The sequence below is a fragment of the Eupeodes corollae genome, chromosome 1 (assembly GCF_945859685.1).
Source record: "Eupeodes corollae chromosome 1, idEupCoro1.1, whole genome shotgun sequence".
NCBI lineage: Eukaryota > Metazoa > Arthropoda > Insecta > Diptera > Syrphidae > Eupeodes > Eupeodes corollae.
In genome coordinates this window covers 124,224,803-124,232,575 of record NC_079147.1, presented here as the reverse complement: position 1 = coordinate 124,232,575, position 7,773 = coordinate 124,224,803, and the positions used below count along the sequence as shown (strand labels likewise).

The following is a 7,773-nucleotide window of genomic DNA, read 5'->3' as shown; positions in this document are numbered from 1 at the left end:
GTCCTTCTCATACGAGGAATTTATTTTGTTTAATTTGCGGGGCTAAGGGAGTTTCCACTCCTGAGTGCAATAATTAGCACTCGGAAAACTTTCGTCGGGACGAAAAGAAGGGCGGGGAGAACCATCCTGCAAAAAATCTTGCAGGCCCTTCAAAACAATAAATAATAGCATACTCACTGAAAAAGATTCGCATTCCAAGCAACACCTAGGAAAAGACGGCGTCAGTGAATCACCCAAGAAAACTCCAAACTCATATCCATACCAAACTTTAAAAAATGTTGAAAATCAAGAAATCTCTAGCCATCCAGTTCTCCATTTCTCACATTATTCTTTGCATGAACGAAAATTAAATTATGCAAAAGTCAGAGCTAAAATTTTTGGAAAGAAAGAAACTTTAGTGAGCCGAAAAATTCATTCAAAAGTGCAGAGACCGATACAAGACTCGTAAGGCTTTGCGTAAATTAATTGTAGACTCCATAATTTCGTTAGAAGGCGATAGTAGGATGTACGTTAATGTATTTCTTAACGAAGAATCTTACTTCGCACTGTTAGACAGCGGGGCATCAATTTCAGCTTTGGGCAAAGATTGTTTTGACTTAGTTAAACGAATTGGTGCCAAGGTTAAGCCTTACAGAAATCATGTCCACACGGCTGATGGTAGTTCACACGACATTGTCGGGTATTGTGATATCGTCACCAAATACAATGGTATTGTAAAAACTCTTTGCTTTTATTTAATCCCGAACTTAACCCAAAACGTCTACTTGGGAATGAATTTGTGGAGAGAGTTCAACTTAGTTCCACAAATCAGTGAAATCGCCTGTGTTGCTCAAGATCAAGAGCAAGAATTCAACTTCAAGGAAGAAGCAGAGTTGGTTGAGTTATCTGCGGAACAAAGAGCTAAGTTAGAATCAGTTAAAAGAATGTTTCCCAACTTTGTTGAGTTAGGTTTCGGAAAAACTCACCTAGGTCTTCACGTTGTCGATACAGGGGACGCAACGCCAATCAAGTCCCGGCATTACCCTTTGTCTCCGGTTCGGCAAGAAGAAGTATACAAAGAGTTAGACCGCATGCTGGAATAAGACGTTATCGAGGAGAGTAACTCTCCGTGGTGTTGCCCATTGGTTTTGGTTAGGAAACCCGGCAAAGTTCGTCTTTGTCTCGATTTTAGGAAAGTTAATGCGGTGACAGTTAAGGACGCTTACCCGATGCCACACGTAGACGGTCTTTTAAGTCGCATCAAGGATACACATTTTATCTCAGGTATAGATCTCAAGGATGCGTATTAGCAAATTCCTTTAGAGGAACAATCACGACCAAAAACGGCTTTTGCGGTCCCCGGTAGGTCACTCTACCTCAAACCTTATGCCACACTCTCGACAAGGTCTTGCCATCGCGCCTGAGAGAAAATGTGTTCCTATACCTCGATGACCTCTTAATATGTACCGCTGACTTCGAAAGTCATATTAATATCCTGAAAGAAGTAGCATCGTGCTTACGCCGGGCAAACCTAACCATAAACCTAGATAAGAGTAAATTTGGCATGCGGGAAATAAAATACTTGGGATACATAGTGGGACAAGGAACGTTGAAAACGAACCCGGAAAAAATCGAAGCGATGGTAAATTTTCCTGTACCTAACTCACAAAGGCAAGTTCGACGATTCTTAGGCCTCACGGGGTGGTATCGTCGCTTTATAAGGAACTATTCAGAATTAGCAGCACAGGGAATCGGTGGAGTTCTTTTTCAACTTGATGAGAGTCAGAATGAACGGCCTATCGCTTTCATGTCTAAGAGACTCAACAAAGCTCAAAAAATTACACAGTGACTGAATTAGAATGCCTTGCTGCAGTCTTGAGCATAAGGATGTTTCGTGCCTATGTTGAGGGATCACCTTTTAAAGTGATTACAGATCATTCAAGTCTTAAGTGGCTCATGTCACTCAAAGATCTGAGCGGAAGGTTAGCACGGTGGAGCCTTGAACTACAAGGGTTCGACTTTTCTATTGAGCACAGAAAGGGATCTCTCAATGTTGTACCTGACGCTTTGTCGCGAGTAGACATGGAAGGCATACTGATTCAGCCATACTAGGTAAGCTGCGAAGAGATCTCAGCAAATGTAATAGGAGAAGAAGTAGACTTGAACACTGACGATTTTGACTCGGAGCAATATTCCAAATTGAGAAAGAACATCACCGATAACCAAGAGTCTTTACCGGACCTAGCTGTTTCGGGCAAATATGTATTTAGGTGCGTTCGGTTTAGAACTGGAGAATGGGGAGAAGAGGATTTCCGGTGGAAGCTTTGGCTCCCGGATTCTTTAACTAAACAAGTCATACAGATGTCGCATGAAACTAAATTAACTTTACATAGTGCGTTTAGTAAAACGTACGCACGAATTCGTGAAAAGTACTATTGGCCAAAAATGATTTTAGACATAAAAAGATATGTTAATGATTGCGACATCTGTAAATCAGTAAAAGCTCCCAATGTAACTCTTCGTGCTCCAACCCAGAACCAGACTATAACAAAAAGACCAATGCAGCGTTTATTTATAGATCTTTTAGGCCCTTATCCAAGGACAAAACGAGGAAATATTTATATCCTAATTGTGTTAGACCACTTTTCGAAATTTGTCTTTTTAACAGCTTTGTCAGTAGCTACATCGGCCAAAATAATTAGGTTCTTAGAATGTGATGTATTCCATCAGTTCGGAACGCCTGAAATATTGCATTCTGACAACGGCCGACAATTTGTTTCAAAAGAATCCGCAAATTTCTTGAATGCATATGGGGTCAAACATCTGAAAACTACTTTGTATTCACCACAAGCGAATAACTCGGAAAGAGTGAAAAGAAATATCCTCAGTAAACTAAGGATACTCATTTCCAAGGAACAGAACGACTGGGACTTACAATTGTCAAGCGGACGTGCACGATTCAACTGGGTGTCAACCATATTTTGCACTTTTTAATCAAAATATGATTACCCACGCCTCGACTTATAAAATTCTACGGAATATAAATTCATTAAACAATCACGATACAATGTATTTACCGAAAGAAGCTTAAGTAAGTCTAGCTCATCACAAAATTAAAACTAATTTAGATAGAGCATATCTAAAATCGAAAAATACATACAATTAACGTGCAAAGCCGGTTCTGTTTAGGATGTGACAAGAAGTGTTCCACCGTAACTTTGCTCAAAGCAAATTTGTGCAAGGCATCAATGCTAAATTGCTGCCCAAGTTTCTAAAATCCAGAGTGAAAAGAATCGTTGGTTCGTGTATGTACGAACTTGAAACCAGAGAAGGAAAACCCATAGGGATTTTTTATGCCAAGGATATCCGGCAGTAACCTGAAAAAAAAATAAACTTTTCACAAAGAATGTCTTATCATTCCTAAAATATACAAAAATACTTATCTGATAGTAGCCCGCCTTGAGACATCAGGGAGTTAGGTACGGCTTCCACGTTAAATTTAATTTAGGCATAGGTCAATGGTTAAAAACAATGTGACCGAGTTGGCGTCAGAGAATGATGCAATTCCAATCTAATTGCTAGTCGCACTTAAAAGTTATTAAGCCAATTATTGAACACAAAGTTTACACTGATGAAAACACTCGTGGGTTCATATGCATAGTTTCCAACAATTCATTGTTAGAAACCAGCATAGCCCTGTTACCGATTTCATTTAAATAATGAATTAAATAAAAAAATTCGAAAAATAAACACGACATTCAAAGCTTAACTACTTTCTTTATTGACATTTAATAAATAATTGAATTGTCAAGTTGACAGCTGAGGACAGTCGGAATAGGGATGAGCAAAATTGAAAAGTAGTAGAATAAAAGTAGGAACCTTAGCGACAAACTCATAGAAGAAATATATTATCTAAAGTCCCGACCGGTACCCGTCCTACCTGCTATCGGTGAATACATGTGAGTGGAGAAAAAAAAAGCAAAATGGGGGATTGGGCTAAAAAAAAACTTATGGAATTTTTGTGACCTGTCAAAAATGACAATCAATTTTGCAAAACAAAACAATGGGTTTCGGATTTTAAGAGTAAGTTTTTGTTAATTGTTTTGATTTTTAATATAATTTGATATTTTTCAGACCAAAATTCTTTATAATGAAGATTGTATATACCAGTTCACTTCATTGAATAAAAAGTAAGTCAAATTGCAGTGAAAGAGGTGCAACAATAATCGATTTATTTTATAGTCTGTCTTTCATTTTAGATAGTGCCAATAACATACTCTTATGCCGGAAGCAATGTCCCTATGAAATCTGGAAGAAAAAGCACACAAGGTGCTGATTTGCAGCAAAATAATATTAAAGTTCTTAACGACAGATACCCATTGTGTTTGTATGTACTTCTCAACGGCCATAGCTGCCGCAGGCGTTGACGGTGGAGGTGTCACAATCAATAGTAGAACGCATTCAATGCAACAAAACCATCAGCAACAACACCACCAAGTTAATGATGCAAGTAGAAGTTTAGCCATTCAATATTCGACCGCTAATGCCTTTCTCCCAGCAGCTGAGTGTTGGTGTTGAAACGAAATAACAGCAGCAACTGGCAACTCGGAATATTCATCAGCTGCCGAGAAATAAAATGCGAGCCGCTCAAAAATAACGACGATGTTTAAGTAAAAAAACAAAACATTCATATCGTAGTCAACTCGCTTAATCTTCATCTTCTAGATGTAAGGAGTACTACCAGTCGGTAGTTCTGCAAGAGAGGCAAGAAAAAACATGAATACATTCGAAGGAAGACTCCAAAATTGCACAAATTCCAACCTTGACTGTACAATAAGTGAATTGAAATATTAAATCTAAAACGAATACAATCATTTTGCTCTTAAGGATCACACTGGCTTAACGGTGGCAATCATTTGGAGGCAAATGGGCAGGCCCGACAAGCATCTCCTAAAGGCCAAACACATTCAGATCAGTCGCAGCTACTGACAATGTCGGCGAGTTGAATTCATCGATTTTCACACAGAAAATCAACATCATAAACGGTCAGTCAACTTCGTATCGAGATTTCCTTATATAATAAAAATTAATTTCTTTATAGTCACGACAATTCAGCGTGAACAACCTCTATCCGCAGCGAAAGTGTTTGTGTGTCAAGAGATCTCTGCGTTGTGGACAATGCGAACAAAATGTCATCAAGCCGGAGTACCATCCAGGATCGATCAAGTATCGCATTTTATTGTTTGCTAACTACCATGTGCCCGACGTTCTGCTTGTGCGTTGTGAAAAGCCACTGAAGCCTGGCACGTCCACTGAATTGATCCTCAAGCTAACTAACCCATAGTTTTGCATAGTTTTGATTTGATTTAAAAACAAGCTAATAGACAAAAATGTTGGCTTTAAAAAAAGGTATATTTCTTAATTGTAAGTATTACCGTTATTTTTTAATTATATTTTTTTTCCATTTAATGTGCATATTTTTTTTAATTGCCCCTACCGGCTAAACGGATGGAGATAGACCCCCCATAGTAAGAAATGCTTGCATTAGCCCCTCTACCAAAAACCGTTATTATATCTTGTCGCCAAAGTTATCGTACTCGTGCCAAAGTAAATAACAAAAAAAATCGAAGTTGAAATTCTTATTCTATGTTGTTTCTCTTATTTTTTTATAGATTCAACACTTGGAGGAAAGTCCAATAAAGTAACAATCAAATTGAACTTCATACCTGAAGAAGGACTGAAACCAAGCGATATTGTTACCCTTAGTTTCTTGATGAAATATACTTTTGTGAATACATACAAACGCCCGAAAAGAAAGAACTCAAAAACACGCATTATCATCAAAAGTTTTTGTAAAAGTTGGTCAAATTGAAGCCTAGATTTATTTCTATGTATACCTAGAAAATAATCTTTTTTCAAACAACTTGTTTATTTATTTTGAGCTATAGTGTAATATTGTATATTCTACTGTTTCCTTGCTGACTAGGATTATTTTTATTCAAAAGTATTTATGATTTACTTTACTTTAATAATAAAGGAATTTTGAATTCAAATTCAAAGATGTTGGGGCTTTTTGCTTCAGGTGTTGAATTCGGTTGAATCAAGTGAATTTTGAGGAATATACAAATGGTAATGTACAAATTGATCGAGCCAATATAAAACATCCCATTTTCGGTTGTTTGGGGGCAGCACAACTCGAACCTTAAACAAAATGGGACCTACATAACTAAAATGTTCGTTGGAATTTTTACATGCCCATTTAAACGATATACATTTTAATGTGGTAATAATCTAAACAAATTGTTTATATTCATAAACTCAACCTTGCCAACGAAAAGGAGACATACATTTTGAACTGATCGATTCCAAATTGATATGTATGCTTTATTGAAGCCACACCATAATAGTTAACTTACTTCTAAGCCCGAAGTTAAGCTATTATGTACATATTTCTTCTTAGCTACACGTTCTCAAAATAAGAAATACACATTTTGAACATTATTTTTTTCAATATATTACAAGTTATAATCTTAAGAATACAAATTCGTAACAGCAAATAGTAAACATTTGTAAACGGAATATTAAAGGAAAATATAAAATAATATATAAAATAGGTCTGGAACATCATTACATTTTTTTGAAAAAAAACTACTTTATGAAAAGCCTTATATGTATATGAGTACCTTCTATTTAAAAAAAATAATATCTCAAAAAACTAAATTGATGAAGTTATTCCTGGAGTTGGGTTTGAATTAAATTGAATATGTTGACGGCATCGACAGCAATATATCATTGATGAATTCGAAGGCATTTAAGTTAAGTTCGAAGACCTACAAGTTAAATAGAAAAGAGAGACAAAATTAAGATAGTTCCTATTTTATTATTTATAAAAATATTCTTACCATCTACTTCCCTTAAGCTTCACTTCATCGTACTTTTGATTATAGTGAATTAACGATTAAATGAACGATTGCCAACAGAAGGGCTTGTGGAGACTGCAATTCTTCGCCTGTCGGTCGCTGGCTTAAATAAGAACTTTGCATTGCACAGATGGTGACACATGACGTGCTTGTGCTATTGCTTTAAAATGCTTCATTTGATCCAGCAATCCCTTACTTCATAGCCACATTTTCGGCATGTACGAGTATATACTTCTCAACGAATAAAATATTTCAGACCGGTTTCATCACGAAGATTTTCAGTCTTCCGCAATATCTATCCCTTCGCTTTAATCTGTTCTTCTCATTCCTACAGTTGGGTTAATAATTGAGGACATAAGAACCTATCAGAATAGAGCCATTTGATTGCTAGGAACAACATCTTGTCATCAAGTGTAATTTCAACTAAAAAAACAACAATATTCATATAATTTGAGTTTTAAATGAATGGGACAAACGCACTTACCTTGAATTTGTACCTCTTCATGGCTGATGATTTTTCTTTCCAGAATAGAAATGTTGGTGTTTTTGGCTTCCTTCTGGGAATTCTACTTGTTCTGTTGCAACATTCTCTATGGTTTCTTTTTTATCTGAGGATTAAATTAAGTACAAATTCATTGTATATTTTTATTTAAATAAAATGATATTTTCCATTTTAATTGTCTTACCATCATTTGCATTACTGGGAATGAATTTTGTTTTGTTTACATTTTGTTGAGTTGTCAAAATTCTCACCTCGTAGTTAATCTGTCAAAACTGGGCTTAACACACATTGGTCCACGTTTGCATTGCAGTGCTATGGTGCGTCTATACTTTCTGTATGATTTTGTTTGTTTTTAGATAGACTTTTTATAAA

The 7,773-nt window shown here is 36.3% G+C and overlaps 1 long non-coding RNA gene across 1 annotated transcript; it reads right to left on the bottom strand.

The window, feature by feature from the left end:
- Window positions 1–6,643: 6,643 nt before the first annotated feature.
- LOC129953259 (uncharacterized) lies at window positions 6,644–7,506 on the bottom strand. The gene is made up of 3 exons (XR_008782471.1): window positions 7,384–7,506; window positions 6,882–7,322; window positions 6,644–6,809 (listed from the first exon to the last, which is right to left on the bottom strand). It is a non-coding gene; the product is annotated as an uncharacterized LOC129953259 (long non-coding RNA).
- Between the last annotated feature and the right edge of the window lie 267 nt (window positions 7,507–7,773).